Source organism: Coloeus monedula (assembly GCF_965178545.1).
Source record: "Coloeus monedula genome assembly, chromosome: 1".
Taxonomy (NCBI): domain Eukaryota; kingdom Metazoa; phylum Chordata; class Aves; order Passeriformes; family Corvidae; genus Coloeus; species Coloeus monedula.
Genome location: NC_138781.1, coordinates 99,511,755 through 99,535,082, shown reverse-complemented (window position 1 = coordinate 99,535,082; position 23,328 = coordinate 99,511,755). Strand labels below are relative to the sequence as shown.

The window sequence follows — 23,328 nt, the reverse complement described above, 5'->3', positions numbered from 1 at the left end:
CAGCTAAGTGCTATTTCTAATTTAGTACCACCAGCACACCAGTGTGCTTGATGAATTTATTAGAATGTTTCATCCTTTGGAACATGACTTTTGATTTTTTTTGAAATTAATTCACTTTAATTCAGAAAATGCTCAACTGACTTCAGTTAAAAGGGGAAGTTCTTGAAACTGGTGGCATAGGTGTAGATACAGTGCAAGCATGTGTCAGGCATACTTACCTCACGTATTCTGACCACTCAGTCACACCTTGAAACTTTCTTCCCTTAGCATTATTTTCCCAATTACTTTGTTCAGGTAACCGTCTGCTCCCCAGGTGAAATTGCTTATCTTCTATTTCCATTTGATTTCTGATTTTCTGATTTCCACTGACACCTTCCATTTCCCACTGATACAGTTTTTGGAGTTCATTTTCATGCTTCTGATCATAACTTGGGGTCCCTTGCGACCTGCCCCACTTCACTAGGTCATGTATCACAGTATGGGAATTACTGTGTCATGTGACAGTATTGCACTGGACAGCAGTTTATTCATGTGGGCTGACGCGTGTCTAAGAGGAAGGTAGTAGCATTTACCAGACTTGTTCTTGATGAAATCATCACATACTAACATTTAAGGCAGCACTTCCCCAAGGGTATACTAAAACTTGCACAAAACTATCTTCTTCTTGTTTTTTGTTTTTCCTTTAAACAAAACTAGAAATCACTTTACTGTCATAAACCAAATTCAGTACAAGAGTTTTCATATGAATAGTCAAGCTCAAGAGTTTTTAAAAAATCTAAACAATGAAAGCAATTATGAACATCTGTTTTTGAATGCATATGTATTCTGTACATAACAAACTGAGAAATCCTATTATCTAGAACAATAAAAGGGAATTTCCCTTTCTGTCTGAACACTCTCTGGGAGGAATATGGCCTTCCATTTAGAATCTTGATTTGGTGGGTTTGGATTTTTTTTTTTTTGCTTTTATTAATGAGATGAAAATGAGGATATCTTTTTTTTTTTCATTTTTCTTTTTTTTTTTCCTCCCTTTGTTTCTTGTAGTCGAGATTTCAATTTCAGGGACACTAGTATAAATCCTGGGAAATCTATTTTTACACCTGTGCAGCTGAGATCAGAATGCCTCTATGAAGTTCTGCTATATTTACTCATACATAAAAAGTATTTTTCTCTTGCTTGAGAAACATACAAAATGTCTTCAAAGAGGAAGCAGTTTATCAAATTCATATTAATCACAGCATCAATAATGTTGACCGGGGTCAAGTCATTACACTAAATATATTGTAACCATTATTAATGCATGTAGCCCAGTGCCATAGCTATGATATAAGACTGCTGTTTACTGATTAAAAGCTGTTTGGTGATGCAGAGATTCAATACAGATTCTCCCTGCCTTGTGGTGACTGACAGTAGCTTCTGGTATTCTGCTTTCTTCTGACAGTGGAGTATATTAATATGAACACACCTTACAGAGGGGGCTACAAGAAGTGCAGAATGCAGAAAACAAAAGTGTCTAATTTCAACAGCCACAACTGTGCATCCATAAGGCAGCCAAATTTATCATGGCACATTATGGAGTGCAGGAAATGTCATGAAAACCATTGTTTTTTAATTTTTTTTCCCTGAGAGTCTGAATGAGGTGATTTATGGTAGTTATCCATCTTAAGGGTCATCCATCAACTTTTAGTTGCTAGGCAATCAAACCAACAGCTGTTTGCTTTGAATCAAGCTGAAAAGTTGTCAGTCACCACATGCAGGTATGACCTTAGTGGTTAAAAACATTATCATGCATGCAAAATTAAAGAGACAAAGTCCTTGTTCTCTCTCTCCCATAGCATGGCTTATTACTTCCCATGAGCAACATAGGTAGCATTGGCCCCAAACCTTGTATTTAAGGCAACATTTGGGGAGACCACGGTGCCAGATATGCTGGTCATTGCATCTCAAAAGTATTTGCATGCTCATGTAGAAGTTCTTTGTAGAGAAACAGTTTGTAGAAGGGCAGCTTCTGAGATGTGACATTAAGTTAACTAAAATAAAACTTTTTGAATTCAATCTCATTGGCATGTTTAGAACCAAGGGTAGATCTTCATCAGCAAAACTGTTGTAAAATGCTACAGTTTGGTTGAATGGGTGCACACCTTGCTGCTGGCGTAGTAAATGGTGAAATATGTAGTGTAAACAATGCTAGGAAGCTCTTACCGGATGGAACTCTGAGCAACCTGTTCTAGTCAAAGGTGTCCCTGCCCACGGCAGAGTTTGGAACTAGATCATCTTAAAGGTCCCATCCAACCCAAACCATTCTATGAATTTGTGATTCTATGATTCTGCTGTTTTACTGTGTCCCCTTAGAGTGGGTCTAGAGGGCACAGTGATGAAACCACCTGAATTCCGTGTACACTCTTCTACCACGTTTGTCACGGTAAACAGAGCAGTATCACTTATGGTTTAAAGGCATTCTATTTGACAGTGAAAGAACTACATAGCTGTAATATGAGAACATGGATGTGTTTCCATTCCTTGCTTCTGGTCTTCTGTTGAAATTGCTTGCAAGGAGTTCTTCTGATTGCCATTTGGTTCCACTGACCACCATTCCCTGTTAAACAACTTCAAAATGACTGACATATAAAGGGAGCTGTATTCTGCAAAATACTGAATACTGATTCTAGGAAATACTGAAGAAGATTGGAGGTAAATTGTTGAGAAGACAGCAATGCATGTTATTTCAATAAATCATACAGTTGCCAACTTGCCGTTAGTTCCTCATACTTGGAAATTGCATGCATCTCCAGTGCTGTAATCTTGAGCTACAGAGCTGCTGGCAGATTGACAGAGATGTAACAAATGGTCAGAAATGCTCTGTGCAGAAGTGGAGGGGAAGGGAAGTGAGCCATTTTTGGGAAAAAGCCGCCTTTGAGCCATTTTTTACCAAATGTAGCCAGAAGATTATCTTTATCTATTGATGGAGTTTTTCAAAAAACTCAAATATGAGCTGCAGCTGTTGAGGCGGAAGTGTTCTGTAGAGAAAATATTTGTTGCCTGGGGTTTTTCTGAGACCTCAGGCCTTTCTTCAGAAGGGTATGTCCTACCTTTCTGTTAATACACGCTTGCAAACCTGAGGTCAGTCCTGGTGAAGATGACACATGGTAGTTGTTGATAAATCTTACTTTCCCGAGACAGTATATCTTCCTCTGCTAACCTGTGTGAAACAGTAATTGTCTTGTCTGCTCAGGGATTCTGCTATGTGCTAACTAATCATGGTAAGAAAAGACTCTGTCCTCATTTTGATAAATCTTTTGTAATATTTCAGATTTTATTTACATAATTACCCAATTGTCTTTGTCCCCTTAACGTCTTTGACTTTCATTTGTGTATAAATTTGGCTGTGCACCTATTTAGATGTCAGTGAAGCTAATAGTGAACAATCCTGTGCCCTTGAAACTACCGTGTCATCTGCGCAGGCTCTTGCGTGGGCTTCCAATCACGTAACATCTGAGCACCTTCCAAGTGTTAATGTAAAATATATGTGCAAAATACTCCTTGTAGTGAATGCACTGATGGGTGATAACCATTTTCATAACATCCTTGCCGTCGTATTTTCACTTATCATGTAGCTCACACCAGGTGGCTTGTTAGCAGTTGCTAATGAGTTTGTTGCAGTGTGGGAGGTTCCCAGGTTGAGAGCTACGCTTGAAGTTTTGCTCCCTCACTTGGGCTGTTTCCAAGACTTGTGTGTGTATTCCTAATGTTATTTCAAAACACTTCTAACACTTAATTTTGTTCTTCACAGAAATATAGATGCAGCAAATGTGTGAACCAAAGCTTATCGTGATGTATCTATTTCTATTTGTCCCTTAAAAAAACCCCTAATACTCTTTCCTCCCATCACAGTATTATTTTCTGTATGTCTTCCCAGTAAAATAGATTAGTAACACTGTAAGTCCTAAATGGATCTCCTGACATTTTTGACTCCCTTCCATTTACACCAAGCAAAACCTGCTTTTCTACTCTATTTTTTTAAGATAGTAACTACTTTAGCTGTAGAGAGAGAAAGTTGATGTTGGTTTTACAGGAAATTTAAGGAGAAAATGATCACCTTGGGACAGATAGTAGTACCCTGTCAAGTATTATCCCATCTGCAGTAGAATAGTGAAACTCATAGTGGGAAAAGGTGGCAGAATCAGGCTGTTTGATCAGGTTTAATCTATGAAGTGCCTCACCTACTTCTTTAACCTTTTGTATAGCTCAGTGTGTAATCCACCTGTCCACATCACCAGAGGGGAAAAATGAAGAATTTAGACTGCTGTTGAACAGAATGAATTTCCATAGTGGATCAACCTAATGTTACAGTGATGACACGTGGTAATTTGATAGTTACCACATAATAACAGGAACAATGCAGCACATATAGTACTGGGAAACTCCATTGGATGCAACAGTAATTACATGGCAACTCACTGACTGTTAACACTTTGTCGTCTGATTACTGAGCACTTAAACTCTGTCAGTGCTGTAGTTAGCACAGGTGGTTTTGCAGTTGATGTATATCCAATAAAGTGGGTACTTTTTCTTTTTTTTTGACTCCCTGGCCTCTATATTTATGGAGTGGTTATATCCTGCGTAACATGAAGAATTTTTTATCAACCTGCAGAGTCATGCCTCTGTTCTTCTGAATTTTGGTGCTCTCCAGAGCTGGTGGGTTTGCTTTACTGGTGCTTTCCTGGGAAGATTAAAAAAACCCAAAACAAACCACCTCAAATTTCCAAAATTAGCCCTATATCCCTATGCTCACATATCTCTGGTGGTCCTGCTGGTGTCTGCTGTCTTTATTTGTACTGAAATGGAATCTTAGAATAAAGTTAATGCTCAAATGTTAAGAATGCAATTGAGTAATGTAGTGGGAGTAGCTTTGTATTCAAGACAAATGGAGCATCAGATACACTTTGATGGTTTTCCCTGGTTTATTTGAACTAAAGGTAGCAGATTACATGAGCATTTGAATTCTGTATTTCTGATCCTTCTTTGGCTTTGTGTATAAATTACATTTATATATTTTTAAAATTGCTTTTGTGACTTTTGAATAGAGAAACCAGCATTTTGTTGTCTAAAGGCTCTGAGTCAAGTTCAGAGCCTGTTCAGTTAGAGCCTGTTTAGAGACACTGAGCACAGACTCCACCCCCAAAGGAGACAGTCATGATGGACGAGCAAAAAGTAAGGAAAGACATCATAAAGGTGAAGTCTTGTCTGTAGGGCTAGGAGTATGGTCCACAATCCACAATGCATTCTTCAGTGCTCTGTCCTTTAAAAAATCACACATGTTCGTCAAGACTAGTCAACTTCCAGCTAACTTATATTTCCACTGAGAGCCCATGATGAGCTGCTTTTTCCCATCCTCTCTTGTAAAGGTTATCACTTGCAGATATTCTGTTACAGGCAGTATATAGCATATGTTTTATATTGTATTTTGTTAAGTGACATTATACTTAAAGGATATTTCTTTATTTGAACTTTTAATTTGCTCCATTAGGAATCAGGTAGATGGAATTAAAACTTATTTGGATGATCAAATGAATGTGTCATCTAATCCATTATTTATCTGGGGCACAGCTAAATTTTTATCATTAATCTTTTTTCCTTCTTTTTCCTTAAGTAATCAGCAGCATCTTCTTTTAGGAGGTTCCCAAATTCTAGAAGAACCTGATGAAGTACAGTTCACTTCCGCAGATGAATGGCCCAGTTCCTCAGATTAACTGTTCTGTTTACATGTGAAAAGCACTCCCTCAGAAGCTGTACTTCTGATTAAACTTTTGCTTAGCTCAGATACATCTTTGTGGTTTGTGCCTTTGTACTATATTTTTTATGTGGAGAGAATACACAGAAAGAAAACATAAGTATGTAGAAAAAGGACTGAACCAAGACCATCCCTGCAATGTTTTTCAGTTTAAAAAAGAATTTAATGTAGTCTTTTGATTCCTCCTAGAGACGGTTTCTAGACTGGAGAACGCTATGTGTAGCAGTTTCAGAGAAAATTCAGCAAAATGTACAGTCTCTGTAATCCTCTTCCTCAGCACAATGCCACCCTGCCCATATCTATCTTTCTATGCCTTTGTATTTTATAAGAATCTTGCCTACGACCTGTGAGTTTATGGCAGTGTCAGTCCTGTGATACTTTCGCAGAGACCAGAAATACAGCAAACAAAACTGTGAAAATTTGTTATCACCACCACTGTTCTGCTGCTGCCCTTCTGCTGAAGGCCACCACTCCCAGAGCTGTGGGGATTACCTCTCCCAGCACCAGTGAGAACACATCAGCATTCCTCAGCTGCTTCTTTGTTCAGTAAGTTTCCCAGGCTGACCATTTTGAGCCACTCTAGCAATCGCACTCATCACCTGAGCTGGGACTGAAGCCCCCTTCGCAGCTACATGCTCCATACTCACAGAGTCAGACCAGATTTCCCTACTGGCTCAAGCCTAGGTTTCCCATATAAAAGTCTCAGACATCCAAGTCCTTCAAATATCAATCATGGTGCAATAACTAAACAATAAATAACAGTGTCTGAGGAGGCACCCTAGACAAAGAAAACCCTTACAGTCTAAATTTGCAAAAGTCTGGGATGCTCAACCCCTGCTGTGCCTTTGAATGTCCATTCACCTGGCTGGGCCACAGGTCCCTGTGCCCTTGGTTATGCAGAGGCTCAGCATTTCACGGCCTCTTGTCAGGGACTCCCATCACCCAGGGCTCAACCTGCAGCAGCTTGCACTGCAGCTGCACACCCAGCTACCTGCACTAAATGTGCCCTTCAACATCTGTACAGTCTCAGCTTCATAGTGTGAATCTGCTTTCACTGACAGTCTACACCAGGTGCAGCTAGGCTTGTTCTTAGAAATGAACAGAACTTTAGCAAGCCCTCTTTTCAGAAACTAAATGCAGTTCCTTGGAAGTGCTTTGTGCCTGAGCACCAGTGTGACTGCTGTACAGGTGTACAGTGAAATGTGAATGTGATGCATTTCCTTTAGAAGCGTGCCATTCTGTACTTAGAGACAGTGGTCTCCTCACCCTCCATGCAAGCATTAGTTTAGATATCTCTTGCACCAGCAGCTCATCCTATCAGCCGTCATATCTGCCTAGAAAGCTACATCACTGAGGATAAATCACAGAATCATAGGATGAGTCAGGTTGGAAGAGAGCACAGTGGGTCATTTGGTCCAGCCTCAGTGCTCAATCAGTGCACATGGCATAAAATTGTGTTCAGATGGTTCTGGAATATCTCCAGTGGGGGAAGACTCCACAACATCTCTGGGCAACCTGTTCCAGTGCACAGTCACCTGCACAATAAAGAAGTTCTTTCTCCTGTCCAGGAGGAACTTCCTGTGCATCAGAGTCTGCCCATTGGCTCTTGTCTTATTGTTCAGCACCACCAAGAAGAGCCTGGCTCCATCCTCCTGACACCTTCCCTTCAGATACTTATAGACACTGATATCGTCGCCTTTTCTTGAGTCTGAACAGGCCCAGCTCTCTCAGAAGCTTTCCTTGTAAAGAGAGATGCTCCAGTTCTTTCATCAGCTTTCTTGCCCTCCACTGGAGCTGCTACAGGAGCTCCATGTCTCTCTTACACTGAGGAGCCCAGAACTGAACACAGCACTCCAAATGTGGCCTCACTAGGGCTGAATAGAGGGGAAAGATCACCTCCTTAGCTCTGCTGGCAGTGCCCTTCCTAATGCACCCAGGACACCATTGGCCTTGTTGACCACAAGGGAACCGCTGGCTCATGGACAGTTTGTTGTCACCAGGACCCCCAGGTCTTTCTCTGCAGAGCTGCTTTCCAGCAGGTCAGTCCCCAGTCTGGGCTAGTGTGTGTGGTTATTCCTCCCCAGGTGCAGGACCCTCTATTTGCTTTGTCAAATTTCAGACAGTTCTTCTGTTCCCCTCTCTCCAACCTGCTGAAGTCTTTTTGAAGGGCTGCATGGAAGCTCTTTCTGCCGCCTAATTTTTTTAGTAAGTGAGATGCTGAGATATGCAATCACAATGTACAGTTTCAAGGATGAAGTAATGGGTGGTAAGCTACAAAAGGGAAGAGCAGGTACAAGTGTGTGGAGCTGTGTGGCAGCAAATGGATTGGAGAGCATTCACAGTGTAATCCTAATGTAACCTCATATTCAATGTCTAAGTTTAGATTTATTTAAGTTTTTGCTGGGATATATTCCTGTCACAAATTCCCTATGTAAGAAAACAACTCCTACTATTCCATTTAGGTGTAGTGTTTTCATGTACCAGTGGTTATGCTTTTCTCTAAAGAGCTGGAAAAAATTCTCCAAAAGCCTAGGTGAAGATTATGTGATTTCACATGTATAAAAATTAATTATTTATTTATACTTTTGTGAGACCATTTTTATTATTTTTTAAAAGCCTGTAACTTGGTCTTCCATTTTCCTCTTTTAACTAGCCTTTCCTAGGAGTAACTTCAGTTTCTTTATAAGTCTTTCAAATGATGAACTAGTGGATAAAACAAACAAACAAAAAGTTATTCTCTAAGAACCCTTTTTTTAATAGTAATAAAAGTGGCACAGAAAGAGAGCACTTTTATTCATCCTTTTCCATTTTTTGTCTGTGCTTCTGGGACATATTCTAGCCTGAGAAAAGCATCTCTGTGTGTGTGTATGTGTGTGTTTATTTATGTATAAACAAACTTGTGGGTAGAATTGTGTAGGGTGGTAGTAAAACATCTGCTTAGTTCAGTGTATCATGAAGCACAAGGCCAAAAGCTGAATGGTTCTACTCCTTGAAAAAGGTGCGTGTATAAAACCACAACTTAGAGACATTTGATTGTGTTTTGATTTTCTTCCTTTTTTTTAATGCTTGTGTGGGGTGTAATGGGAAAAAAAATTCCATCATTCTTATTTTCTTCTGAAGAGGCTCTGCTGCCACAAGCCATGTTGATTTCAGGCCTCCTGCTCAAGTTTGCTGAAACTGCTGTTTGCCTGAGAAAATCATAACATTTATGAACTTGATTCCTTGTAGCTATGCATATGCAATTTGGGGTGCCTCATTTTCAGCCAATGGATTCACAGCTGCATCAGTGTCAAACCGGTAGAAGCACGAACAGAATCAGATTTATAGGATCTTTGAACTCCTTGGTGATTAATGAAATTCTTAATTCTGAAAGTGTGACAGGAGGATAATCTTGACAATATTTCCCCCTGCTTTCTGTGGGTAGAAGGATTTGAAGCTGACAGTGGGAGCTGGGGGTCCTGACCTGTTCCATTACAGTGATTCACTTGTTCGGGCTGGAATCTCCCATGTAAATCCCTTCTCATTTCCCACATGCACCTGTACCTCATGTTTCTGTAGCTGGAGGAGATGGTTATGCTAGGGAGTTAAACAGTACTTCCACCACTCAGAGTCTGGCCAAGAACCAGAATATTCCCTTATTTTAAGCCAGTCCTGAAGGAACAGTGCCAATTCCCAGTGCCTTCAACATTGCTCTCGAAGGCTGGGAATTAAAAGAACTGAGCTCAGTTTCTGTGCCTTAACTTCTGCACTTATAAAATTAAGTTAGCAGCAGTTGCCTTTCTGCATTAAAGATTTTGAGATTTACTTACAAAACTGCATAATGTAATTGGCAAGATGAAAATCTTCTAACAGTATAGAGTGTCTGATGAATACAGGAATGTGGTCCCAGTTTTGCTGGTTGCTGTTTTTTCCCTGTAAACCTCAGTGTGGAAGGAGACAGTGCCTGTACAGCAGTTCTTTCTTCTAGTAACTGCTATATGTACCAATACAGATAACATATAGTTTTTAGACAGATCTGCCAAGATGTCTAATTACACACAAGCTCATCTTCATGGCTGAGAGTTTTGATTCCTGAATAAAAGTTAGGCAGATCAGTAGTTACCATGGTGGGGCTGGTCCTTTGTTTTTAATGGTTGGTAATACAGGTTTTAGAAACTGGTGGCTATTCCTTTTATTGTATGCATCATGACCAGCCGTGCGACTGGGACTCTCAGGGCCCTTTGTGATTTGGAGTTAGTGCAAATGAGCAAGTACAAGCTGCAATTAATAAGTTGTGAAGAGACTGATTGTTGCGACTGAAACGGTGAACTGATGTAGTTACCCAAAAAAGATTGGGAAGCGGTGACCTAACTATCACCCCATGGAGAATGAGGCTGGTCTTAAATTTGTGAAATATCCCTGTTTTACAACACTGACTATAAGAAAGAATTCTGTTAAAAGTTAATGGAGGAGTTCCAATGGAACCCTATTAGATTCTTCCACCATTAAATGACTGATACAGACTTTTAATGGATGTTTTAACTAGGCATTGTTATCAAAAGGACTATTGCACAAATTAAAACCGGGCCCATAAGCAGTGAAGAGAAGCTGGATTTACTCCTCTGCCTTTGGCATAGGGGATTCTGTATGTGTTTGTGTGTGCAAGTGAGGGAATGAAGCAAATGTGAGGGAGAGGAAAATGGTAAAAGTACTAATTAGAAAAGAGAAATGGAACATTTACGTTTTCAGAAACATACAAAAGTTTTCCAGTGAAAATATTATAGGTAAAGTAGATGAGATACCTATTGAGCAAATTTGGGACAAGAAAAGGGGAAGAGTCTCCTCTCAAGATTCTGCAAGGTACTGGGTGTCATTAACCTCCATTAAAATGAGTTGAGAAGTGGGCTTGCTTCTGAGAAGGCTTGGACATCATAAACTCATATAGTGTAATTCTGATCCTGGCCAGGCTACAGCATCTGTAAATTCTGAATATAAGGCCACGTTTTTGCACAGCTGCAAAAAAAGTGGTTTATAGTTGAGTCAATGTAAATTGATTTGGAGCTGTCTCCCATCTCCTGCTATGATGGCAATATGAGTGTTTGAATGAAGAGTAGAGGATTTGACATTCTGTTTCAAACTCAGATGTTGGCTTGGTGTTGTGATATTTTAAAGTTTTCTTTTAAAAAGCATCAGGGAAAGAGTTTGCTGTCTCTGAAGTAAAAGCCAGTGAAATTCTGGTTTCTGCCATTCTTTTGCTTTCCCATGTGAAGTGCATGCCTTTCTGTGGTGCCCCTGCCATGACCCCCTCTCTAACCTGGATAGATTACCCATGAGGGGTCATTTGGTTTTCATCCTTGTGTAGCCATGGCCATCTCATTTCAAGGGACCCTGCCACACAGTTCTTTAAGCCCCCTCTGTGATACAATGACAGTTATATATTCTGTTAGCAGATGTCATCTTTGCTATTTCCCCCATCCTTCCAGGGAGTGAAAGCTCTGTCAAAAAGCCCCCAAAACAGCTCAAAAGGAAAACAGAGCAAGGTAGATCATTGCTGTCACTCCATATCCCATGTGCAAGCAAACACTGTGCGTATGTGGGGCAGTTGCTGTGTATTTGCATAGATGTCTATATGCAGGGGAAGTAAAAAAGTAAGGTGTTTGGCTGATTCAGCCAGAATCAGCTAAATTTGTATCATGTTTTAGTTCAGGACAGGCAGGTGATATTTGTTTTTAACAAATTATTTTTTGTTTCCTTTTCTTGTTGCTGCAAGGCCCTGGGTTTTACTTGTCTAAGTACTTCTTATTGAGGTGCTCACAAAGTGCTCTTTCTGGCCTTCTTAAATACGGGAAATTATCACAATAGATTGTTTCCCCCTGCTCCCTGATGCCTTCCAGTGTATTTCCAGTTTCTAGCAAATCTTCTGGTGCATGCTGCTGATGATGGCCCTCTTGGAGATCTTGGCATCTGGCCTACTTGAGTGTCACTGGCTTCTAGAAAAGACTGTCAGTTATACACAAATGGTTTCAAACACATTTTATTTTGTGACGTGGGTTATTGACCACCAGAATAAGAACATCTGAGCCTTTTCCTCTCACTTGTAGTAAAAACTTCAGACTTGGCATAAACTGCAGTTTTTTTGGAGAAGGGCAGGTCTAGATCTTTCCTCTCTAAGGCACTGAACTGGTTTAATTGAAAGAACAATTTGATTTGCTGCTGTAGCTGCTGCTACAGTGAAATAGCTTGGAATGCTAGCAAATTTTTACTTCTCTCACCCAAACCAAGGATTTAATACTGGCAGGTGAACCTGTGAAGGCTGCTATCAAGTATACAGAGACAATAACTGTCTTGGAGGTGGAACTTTGTCAATATTTTTTGCCTTAGGCCAAAAAACATTCACAATAATGGAGTGCTAAAGCCCTGCTCAGAAATGTTGCAGCTAGGAAAAGGGGAATTTATTCCAAGTTTTAGAGTGCAGTATTTTGGTAGGATGTGTGGTTTCTTAGTCATCCTTATGTTGAAGCATCAACCATCAAGACATCTGAGAGACACCTAAGGTTTGCTTCTTGTTCAGCAAGAGCTGCCCTTATACTTAAGGTCATGCAAAGCTGGCTACATGCCTGCCCTTAACATGCATGTTGTCATGCGTGTTTGAACCAAAGTCTCTTCCTGTGCTCTGTAACCTCGGCAGAGGATTTCTTTTTAAATTATTTTAAAATATCCATAAAGGGAGAGGGGAGAGAAAATTCCAAATTACAATGCTAAGAAATTGAATAGATGTTTACAAATGTACTTTGCCTGTTTCTTTCTGAAATGATTATGAGATGATAATCATAAAATGATTGGGAGAAGAGATAGTAGAAGCCTCTTGGGATTGTTCATATAATGTGAGTATTTTATAGTGTCATAAATAGCAAGACAACTAAGCTCTTACAAACTTATTTTATTAATGCACATTGATTTATAATTATAATTATTAAGCCCAGGAATGCAGACAAATGCATGCTGTTTGGAAGCAGGTAAACAATTAGAGAAGTAGCTCTTAGAGACAATGAGCCAAAGCAGGCAAGAGTGAGGGAACTCTGTGCTCTGGAGTTTGCCAGCCCCAAAGGTTGACTTTCTCCTGGCTAATGCTGTGGTAGACTGTGCAAAATGCTGCATCTTCCCCTTTACCTATATTTGAAAATGAAGATTAACAATATGAGGCAACATCTCTTTTGAAAACATTGTTAGGTGCAGGGATCTAGTTTTTTTTGAGCATTGGTGGGACTTTTTGGACTGTGCAAGTGCAGAAAGACTTAGGTTTGGTAAGTCATGCAGGAAAATCTCTTCACTGATCCAAGCTCTGGCAGTAAACTGAACTCTAGCACTGCCAGCTTTTTAGCTGTATCTTTGATGCCAGTAATAAATGCAGAAGTAAACAAAAAAGCACCATGTTAGTTTCAACTGTTTCAAATAATCAGCAAAGAAATACCAGTAGATGGAGTTTTCTAAATTAAAAAAACACCAACCAACCAACAACAACAACAACAACAACAACAACAACAACAAAAAAAAAAAAAAAAAAAACAAAAAAACCAAAAAAACCAACCAAAAAACCCCCAACAAACAAACAAACAACAACCAAAAAAACCCAACCAAACAAAAAGTCACCAAAAAAACCCCAACCAAACCAGGCCAAAACTAAACAGTACCTTCAAAACCCAATCTTTATTTTCCTTAAGTCTTTTAAGGCAGAATTAAAGTAGTTTGAGACTAGGTGACTGTATTTTCTTAGAAGGAGGAAAAGTTAACACTCTAAAACACCGTTCTATACATGCTACATTATTTTTACTGAGTTCCAATAGTGAAATTCTTTCAAATGGAAGCTTATTCTCCGAAAGCATCATTGGAAGAAGATATTTAATTTACCAGTATAGGAAGTTCTAGCTTTCTGTAATGATCTCTAATAGTTTGGAACATCCAGTTTTCATTTTGTGTGGCTTCTAATGTTGTTAGTGAGGCTCAGGTCTTGTTTTTGCAACTGTGAACCCATCTGTGTGTGTTCCTCTGATGTGGATTTGAGTCCTTGATATGTACATATGCAAGTCAGAAAGACAGTAACTTCATTTCTCAAGGGTTAAGCACATACCTTTCTTTAAGTATGTGAGTATTCCCAGGGCATTTTAAAATTGTTTCTAGATTTTAAGTAATGAATTGGCTTGAAATATGCACCCTTAAATCTCAGATTTGTATTTGTAGATTGTTTGCAGGAAAGGAAGATCCTGACCATGAGTGGCAATTACACAGAGGAAGCTTACTCCAGAACTAGATACTGTTTTCCTATGAATGAAACAGGCATTATGCCGTAAGGAGTTTGGATGGGAAATGTTAATCCAGCTAGATTCTGGTGGCTGCTTAAGACTGTATGAAACATCTGGATGTCTTCTGGTTGTAAGTGCAGTCCCACCCAAAGAGTCAAAAAGTGCATTTTATTAGATAACCAAGGTTTTCTATTTTAAAGGTGCCTAAGTGTGTGCCACAAATCTTTCATAATAGCTCCAGTATTGTTTGTTATTTCTGCAGTAATAGAGTAGCCACTAGTACAATGTTGTATTTTTCTTCAGATAGGTAAAACCCAGTAATGAAATTTAGATTTTATTTTCCATTACAGATGCAAATTAGTGCCATGTAGATGTATAGTATTTTTTGTAGGCAGGTGTGGGATTAAAATAGTTTTCCCAGATAACTTGTTTGTTTACTCTTTCCCAGATAAGTAAGAGTATTCTTATAATTATTGATGAGAAATGAGTATCCTCTGTGGTTTCATGACCTCTTGTTTTACTATTCTAACATATTCCCGGGGTTCCCTGTTTAAATAATTTTGTGTGTGGATCAGAAAAGACAAACCCTCACAGACTTTTATTTTGCCATCTACACACTTGATAATTTTTATAAAAAGACCAAACAGCAAAAGGCAAAGCCTCGAGGTCTCCCCTCACATTTTAGCGAAGATTTAGCAGTGGGATGACATAGTGAATAAGGGCTTTCTTCTGTGATTTGCTCAGTACCTCCTATGATTTACCCTTGGTGCCAATAAGGGCAGGCAGTATTTTGCAGAGGGTATGCATCCCATGGTAGAATCAGGTCCTAAGAGTTTTAAGAGACACACAGTGAAACAGCAACAGAAGTTGTAATCTGAACATAGCCAAATGTCTTCCAAATAAAAGGAACAAATATATTTTATATTGTGGCCTTTGCCTTTTTGTTTGTTTGTTTTTAAATTGCTATAGCTGATGTATTGCTACTTAACTGTATTTTACATTACCAAGTGACTCACCATCGCTGAAGAGCTGGGGACCCAGTGAAGGATGCACTGGGAGAACATTCGTGTTAGTGAAACACATTCCAGTGCAGACTGCATGAGAACTTGCTGTGCCCCTGCAGTGGGCAGGAAAACACTGTCTGATAATACCTGTCAGGCCTCTCTCCTTCACCTGTAACTTCACACATTCTTTTCCCTACATGGCCAGTGCCTGTATTCTGCACTGAGTAGTACATAGATGCCAAGATTGAACTATTAAAATGAAACAGTATTTGAGCTTTTCAAGCACGAACTAACAAGTGATGAAAACACTTTTTCTGCTCATTTCCTTTAATGGTCTTCACAACCCACTCAAACTAAAATAATTGTAAAAAAATCTAACATTTTCTTTGGAACAAAGAGGTGATTTTCCTCTTTCTCCTCTCTTCTTTCACACAGATGATTTTAAACATCTAGGTCTAGACAGCTCTGATGAAAGCTGTTTCTCAAATGTTTGTATGCCACTGATTTTACATTACTGGATCTCTTATCTTCTAACCTTGTATCTTTTTTTTCTTTTTTCCAGCCTGGCTAGGGGAATAGTTGCTGGATCAAAAAGATGCAAGTAGTGGACCAAATTCTTTACTCTCCTACACCTGTTTTATTACTTATACATGAATTTGGACCTGTTTTAGTGAATATATAGTTAAATTTTGTCTTTATCTGTTTTTCCTCATATGCTTAGTTTTGTTGAAGTGTATTGTGTTTATGCACAGATGTTAGTTATCATAGTGGTAATTTTTCTTCTTCATTGGTTTTGGTAGCTCTAGGAGCATTTGCCTGTACAGGGACAGCTTGCTCCTGCTGTTCTTCCTGCACTTTTTCAGATACCGAGTCACATGAGAAAGCAAATCACAGTGTGTTTTTGTGGTACTATGTTTTGGTTAGCTATTGATGTGCTTTCCACAGATGTTCTATATGAACAAAAGTGTGACTAAACTGAAGTACCAGAGGTCATACAGAGGGGATAATGATGTCTGGCCATAATGCTAACAATAGTAATACTTACCTGGAACACAGTAAATAAGAATTAAGTGGGGTCTGCTCTATCTCTGTTTAGATGTCTCTTCAGGGTTGGGATTTGTCTTCTTATTAAGACATGGCTGCACTACAGAAATGTTCCAGAATTCATGTTCTCCCTGGTGTTTGATATACTGTCCATAAACCTCTGAGAAGCATCACCTGCCATAAAGTCAATGAAAAACAAAGACAGAATTAAAGAAAACCCCAAGTTCTTTCAGCAGTTCATGACTGGCTCCAACATCATCTACAAAAAGGCTCACATATTCATCTATCCAAAAAATGATACTTCCTTGGATAAGCACATACATGTGCTGTGAGTTTCTTATGTTCAGGCAAAGGTGATGGGTCTGATGAAGAACCTTTCATCTGCCTAACAAATCTCTGACCGTATAATCAATGGGGAAGTGAGACCTTCTTAGATGGAATTAATTTCCAGGCTTCTCTTTGCTGTTATTGACAAATATTTTGTCATTAATATAGAACAGTGTTTAAAACGAAATAAAATGCATGAAATTATAGCCAAGGCATTTTTGGTAAACATCATAGTGTTTTAATGTTAATCTGAAGCAATTAAAGGCCAGATCTCAAACAGATGAAAGCACTCTATGTCTCCAGTGTTAGAAGACAAGTTAGTTGAAAATGATTTCTGAAAAAACCACAAGCTATTGATTGTGTTATTTGTGAGCATGGTTATTATGAGCATCTTAAATGCTATTCCGTTTTCCTGCCCTTAAAGCAAACACACAAACAAAAACACAGACAATATGCAGGAACTTGCTGCTGCTTTCACTTGACAATGGTGTTTCATTGCCGCCTTTTTGTGGTTAGAATAACTGAGTCGAGGGTAATGGCACATAAAATAAAAGCTATGAAAGGCCATGTCTTTTGAAAAAGAATACCAAAAGTTGTAAATAGAAGACAGGACTGAAAATTAGAATGATAAATTGAAAAATAATGTGATTGAACTTTTTCTGAAAATACAGTTGAATTTGCTGCCATTATTTAGGCTGCAGCACTAAGAACAGTGACTTTATTTGGGGGAAGAAATGCTAGGAATTTTATTCCTCTGCATTACTATTTGTTTCCTGGCATCTTCTGATGATGTTTTTCTCTATTTTTTTCTGTTATTATTTACTAAATATATTATGACATTTTATTTACCTTGGTCAAGAGCTTTGAGACCTCTGTGTGGCTTCCCCATTCTAGCAATTTCACAAATAAATCACCAATCATTGTGCAGAAATACCACAAGAAGACAGAATAATTTTTATGTAGAAGAAGCAGGTTTATACTGGATAGTTAGATTCCTACATCTGTAGGTATGAGTACAGAATACACCTGCTCGTATGTTTCTTTTTAATTAGCACCAAGTAGTTTTTATTAAAGCAATGTGTTACAGAGGAATTTTGGAAGTACATTGGTAGAATCTACATTATTCAATAAGACATTTCATTTTATGGACATACGTTACTTCTGCATGTGTAAAATTAGGATATGTTGTTAGTCTTTTGTTAATTTCCAGATAATTAAACATTATTATCTATTTACCAATGAATAGATGTGATCTGTTTACAATATCAGAGATGTATATAAAGCACCCAGCTATCGTTGAAGCTCTAATTAAAATACATCATTGTTTGTCATGGTTTTAAGGCGAAAATTAAAAAGCATTGCCAAATTAATCTTCAATCAAGAGTTCATTAATTAGCTAACCTTCTGTAAACGGGCTGCAGTTTGATGACAGCTCACTAAAGGACCATTTAAATGAATTCCTGATTGTATCAATCAGACAGGGGAAAAGAATTAGATTTGCAGCTCTTCTGCAGTAGCTCCTGCAAACATTTTCCCAACATTTAATGCACACAATGGATGTTAAACTATTTTAAAGTGATGAATCCTTTTTATTACTGTCCCAAACTCTGTTACTTCTTGCTGTATATCAAGAGGAAATGTATAAGGCTGCCAAGGTTTCATGATCCTGAACAGAATATTGCAGAGGAATATGCTTTATAACACAGTAATAAGCAGTTGCTTGAAATAACATCATAACTTTCCATGAGAAAAACGTTTTGAACAAATTATTGATTATATAATAGTCTTTAGTAAAATTTACTTGGCGTCTGTCATGAATTTTAAAATATGAGGGCTTAAGTGGTCAGGTACTTCAGTTGCTTTTGTGCTGGCAACATAAAATTTCTGTACCTCTAGACTATCTGGAAATGTCTGCCATGAAAGTGACAAATTAAAGATGTTAGTGCTAGATAAGGGTATATTTCTGTGCTACTTTAGTAATGCACGTAGTATCTATCTAGACCCATCACGAGGGTTAAGAAAGAACTTTAGAATGAGTGTTAGAAGTTAACACATGATTTGGCAACTCCTTTTGTGGTATATAGGTGGGATTGGTTTGGTTGGATTTCTTTTTTTTGTGTATATTTAGTCTGCACGTATGCCTTTTGTGGTTCTGTGTGAACATGTGTTTTATGAAAAGTATGGTCAAAATAACAGTCTCTATTTACTCTTGCCAAAAGTTCCTCTTCTAAACTCTGCATAAACACACATTTAGTTAGCATTTGGGTTGGTTATCATCTTAGTGAATTAAAATAGTTTGGATCTTTTGGGAGAGAGGGTGTAGTTATTTAGTCATTAGGTTCAAATACTCAAAGCTCTTTGAAACAAAAGTGCTAATTAAGGCCAAGAAAGATTGAGTGTCAAAGCACTAAGTGACATATTGCATTTCATGACATCTCAAGCGTCTACAAATTGAAAAGCCATGGTGACTTTTTTCACCTATAGAAGTATTTCCATTTGTTTTCTATTATATATACTCATTAACCAGTTATCTGTAATTGATGTTATATTAACTCTCAGGTAATATTTATTCTCAGGTATTGTAAAATACTGCCCTGTCTTGTTTAGAAGTATGTTAAAATATGACTTAAGTTAAATTATTGTTTTTCTGACCAGTGGAGAATTGTACATTTTTTGTCATGATCTGCCATGAGACAATAACCTTATCCAGCACTGCTACATCTGTTAAGTCTATCCTGCCAGTTAAACCACAGAGCTGGTGTGGGGTTTTTTTCTTAGTCAAGGTGTTTATATCAAACATTTTATTCAGATACAGTAATCTAGTGTGAAGGAAAATCAGGCGGGTTTTTTTCCTGTGTGCTGATTTGCATATGCATGTCAAATCTAGCTATGCCATTTTTTATGGTATTGAGGAAAACAAAATGACCTTTACTCAAGTTCTTAATAGTGGAAGGTTCTTATGTTCTGAATTTTCAGGTGGTGGGGGGAAGAGCCTGGAAGAGCAAGCATTTGCTGATTACGCCACGGATGCTCAGAACAGTCTGATACAGTCTAATACTCTAAAACTCTCTGTGCCTTCCTGTTATAATTGCATCTCTGCTCAAGGCTACTGTAGTTAGGCTACATTAAATCTCATTGTCAGTCAGGCTGCATAAGGCTCAGGAAGCTTACAGGCTGGAGCTGGGCAATGTGATCTTCCTCAAGAGCAACTTCTCTCACTGCTACTTTCTTGTCTTCTCGCAGACTGCTACGTTACTATGTACATAATGGACACCCCTTACATAAATTATGTAACTTGATTTCTCCCCCTGTCTGACAGACACAATTTGCTTAAAAATAAATATGAGCCTGGCAATCTAGGTTGCCTATTCTCCTTTTAGCTAACTGCACATGTTATTTATCGTATTGAACTAAAAGGAAAAGCAAAAAGTTGCTAGTTCAGTTATCATGCAGCACAAGGCTCACATGTTGGAGGTGGGTCATGTACACTTCCCATGTATGATAAAATATAGGAGCTTTCAGGAGGGCTTCTATCAAAATAATTATCTAAGCAATTATCTGTGCTATTCAGCTAACTTTTGCATGCGATGGTGTTTCTGTGCTTTTGTGTTCATCAAGCTTACTGCTTTGAGTTCTCTTAGGAACTATTAGACTGACAGTTTTCAAATTGTGCAGAAAAGACAAAGAAAGAGAAAAGGGCTTTTTATAGAAAATTGTGCCTTTATTACAGGTAGTTAATAAGCATTAATATCGTAAAAAATCAATGGGTTAAATGCAGTTGTATGATTTTAACTGGTGCAAAGATTTTGGTCCTGTGAGGGTGGCCTGCATTTTCAGGAGGTTGTCTTTAAGGGTCTCAACACTGAAGTTCTTTTCCTCCCAAATGCAATGCTCTGTATGAAAGAGGAAAGGGCAAGCAAACCCTGATGTGCTGTGCTTGTTTGAATTTTGCAAAAAGATTCCTGATCCTGTAGATTGATACAAGCAGGAACATAAACAAACTGTCCCTGAAGTGTGCACTTCAGGATATTTTTGTCATTCAAATTATTCTTATTCTTATTATTATTATTATTTTAGTAGCTTGTTGGCTTCTGTAGATATATATATATGTATCAAATTAGATATGTTTTAATTTTGGGGTCCTCAAAGTTCTGTGTTGATGAGCATAAGCTTCAGGTGATAGTATCCATTCAGCTTGGGGTACAGACAGAAGAATGCATACTAATGATTGTATACTTTTAGAAAGACAAAACCTGATTTATTTTGTGTGAGGATTTGTGTCATTCTCTGTCTTCTTTTAGGATATTGTTTACGTTCTAAGAATGTGGGCTTTGTCAAGGGAGAACCTTTGTTTTATGCAAAGGAAAACCTTACAAGGAATAATAAATACAGTCTTTTATTAAAAAGTTTGCTTCTTTGTCGTGGCAGTTTTCTTTTAGTGCATCATGGGTGGGGAGAGAAGGACAGTTCATAGGTGGGAAACTCTACTATATTTAGTATCTATATTTAGTGGTTGTATCCTTCTTCCCAGTTACTGGCAAGGCATTGAGAAAGTAAACCATGTGCTTTTGTACTGTCATATTTGATTTGGACTATATTCTCACTGTTGTTTGAAGCTAACATGAAACACAGTGTCTGCATGACCCATTTTAGCAGCCCATTATCATAATTTCACTGTCATATGGCCACTGAGTTAATGTACTTACAAATGACAGAGAAAGTGTGTTACATGACCTTAGGGTTTTCAAAAATTAAATGACGTAGGAGGTCGTATTTCAAAGAATTGTTAAAGATTAGGGTTCTGGGCAGTTGGCTTTTGGCTTTTTTCTTCTCCTCACTTTAAATTGTTATAGCTGCTAAGAAGGTACCTTTATTCCTTGATAGACAAAAATACTAAAATTTTAACTTTTTTCAAGCTCTGGATTTTAGCCATTAGACTTAAAATTTTGAGTAATGTTAAAGGCTGAATGCAGTCTATTTTAATTATTTTAATTATTTTTTTCATTGTAATTCATCCATCTTCCTGGTATAATCTAAGATAAAATGTCTCTTGTATTGTCTCTTATTTTGCCAGGTGTGGATTTTTGTTTGTTTGTTTTGTTGGATTTTAAAGGAATTATTTTGAATGTAAGAAGCAAAACAAGTATGTTTCCTGGATTGGCTTCAATGGAGCTATCTTCTGGTTGATCACATGATGTGGTAGTACCGGGAATAATTTTGGTTTGAAAAATAACCTTTTTAACAAACGGCTTTCTTAATTTGAGTATAAACCAGATCTGAATGTGTTTCTTAATTTAAACAAGTGACATTGGCATTTTATCAGAGCCCAGTGTCCCCACACTTCCCAAATTTTATGGTGTCGTGAACCTACATTGCTAAAACCCACCATAGTGAGTGATTGATGTTTCTTTCATCACAGAAGGGGTTACATTGAGGGTAAACCACAATGGCTATGATATATATTCAGTAAGTGAGGAAATGGCAGGAGAAACCACAAACATGTAGTCCAAGTGGCATATCCTCACCTTTTCCTCATAAAGTTTGGTATCGAAACCAACTGCCTTATCTTTCCTTTACCCTTGTGAAGTTGGAAATCCTGTAGGCAGCACTCTGCATGAAAGGCCTCTCCAAGGCTCTCCTGCTTGAACTAGAGTTTGTACAAACAAATGAGTATCTTTTTTTTCTCATAGAAATAGACGGAAGTCTGTCTTATTGTAAAAAACCCAACCAACTGAACAAACAAAAACCCCAGCCCTTGTTGGGAGTAATATATTCTGTGAAAGTGAAACTGCATGACAAGCAGAAGGAATCCCGTAATTTTACTTAAGGACTTATTTGGCAATGCTAGAAACATAAAGTGGGACAAGAATGTCCCTAAGCTAGATCTCCTTTACCACCCACAGGCCAAGTAATTTGTGACTCTTGAGTCAGGTTTGCTCATCTGGGCTTGCACAGGTAACATGTGGTATGTTACACTGTTGTTGTGGGGTTTGGTGGTTGAGTTGTGTGAGTGTTATTTTCACTTGGAAACCTTGTCCAGGCAGAAGCTGCCTTTACATAAGTGGAAATTTTGTCTCAGGACAAAAGGACTGTAGAAGGTATCAATATTCTTCACTCAACCAGTGTTAGAAACCCTCCAGCCTCTGACCCCACTGACACAAACAGTTTTATTTAAAATTACTAATTTTTGAGAAAGCTCCCAGATGTTAACATAACAGAAAAATGCACCTTGAATTGGTTTGAAGATAAAATGTGATTGCCATGTGTGTCTAGAAATTACTGCCTTAAATAAATTTTGGAGCTCCAGACAACCATCTTTAAAATATTATATTCTGGTTTTCTACCTATACAATTTCATAGCAAAGCTAAATAAAAATGTAACAATAGAGAAAACAATAATATCAGAATTTATTTGCTGAATTTAACATTGTAAAATTGCTTTGTTGCTTGGTTTTCTGTGGCACTAAGGGACTGTTCTCATTTTACACCCAGGCAATCCCATTGATTTCAAATACAATCTAAAGGGGTTGTCTGCTTATAATAGAGGGCAGAATTTGACTTTCATTGCTGGGTGTAAATGCTTGCAGAATTTAACTTTAAGGTCTCAATTCTGCAGGAAACCCCTAAGCACAGCTCTGTTCATTAAAGAACTTAGCCATGCTTTTAACCTTAAATAAGATTCCTCTGCTCGTGCTATGTTTTGCAGGGCACTTAGGCACGCACTTACATTTCATTAACGTCAGTGCACCAAAGCACTTTGTGGAAGGACGTGAGCACAGCTTCAGGGACAGGAGCAGCTTCACCAGCTTCAAAGGCGTGAGCCCTGTGGTGGGTGTACCTGGCTAGAGCATGGTGGGACCTCTGGCCTCCGTGTGCCTTGTGC

The 23,328-nt window shown here is 38.3% G+C and overlaps 1 protein-coding gene across 2 annotated transcripts in view; it reads left to right on the top strand.

The window, feature by feature from the left end:
* TSHZ1 (teashirt zinc finger homeobox 1) overlaps positions 1-23,328 on the top strand; it is a gene marked incomplete at both ends in the record, with an annotated part of 53,747 nt that overhangs the window by 17,170 nt on the left and 13,249 nt on the right. The window lies entirely within an intron of this gene.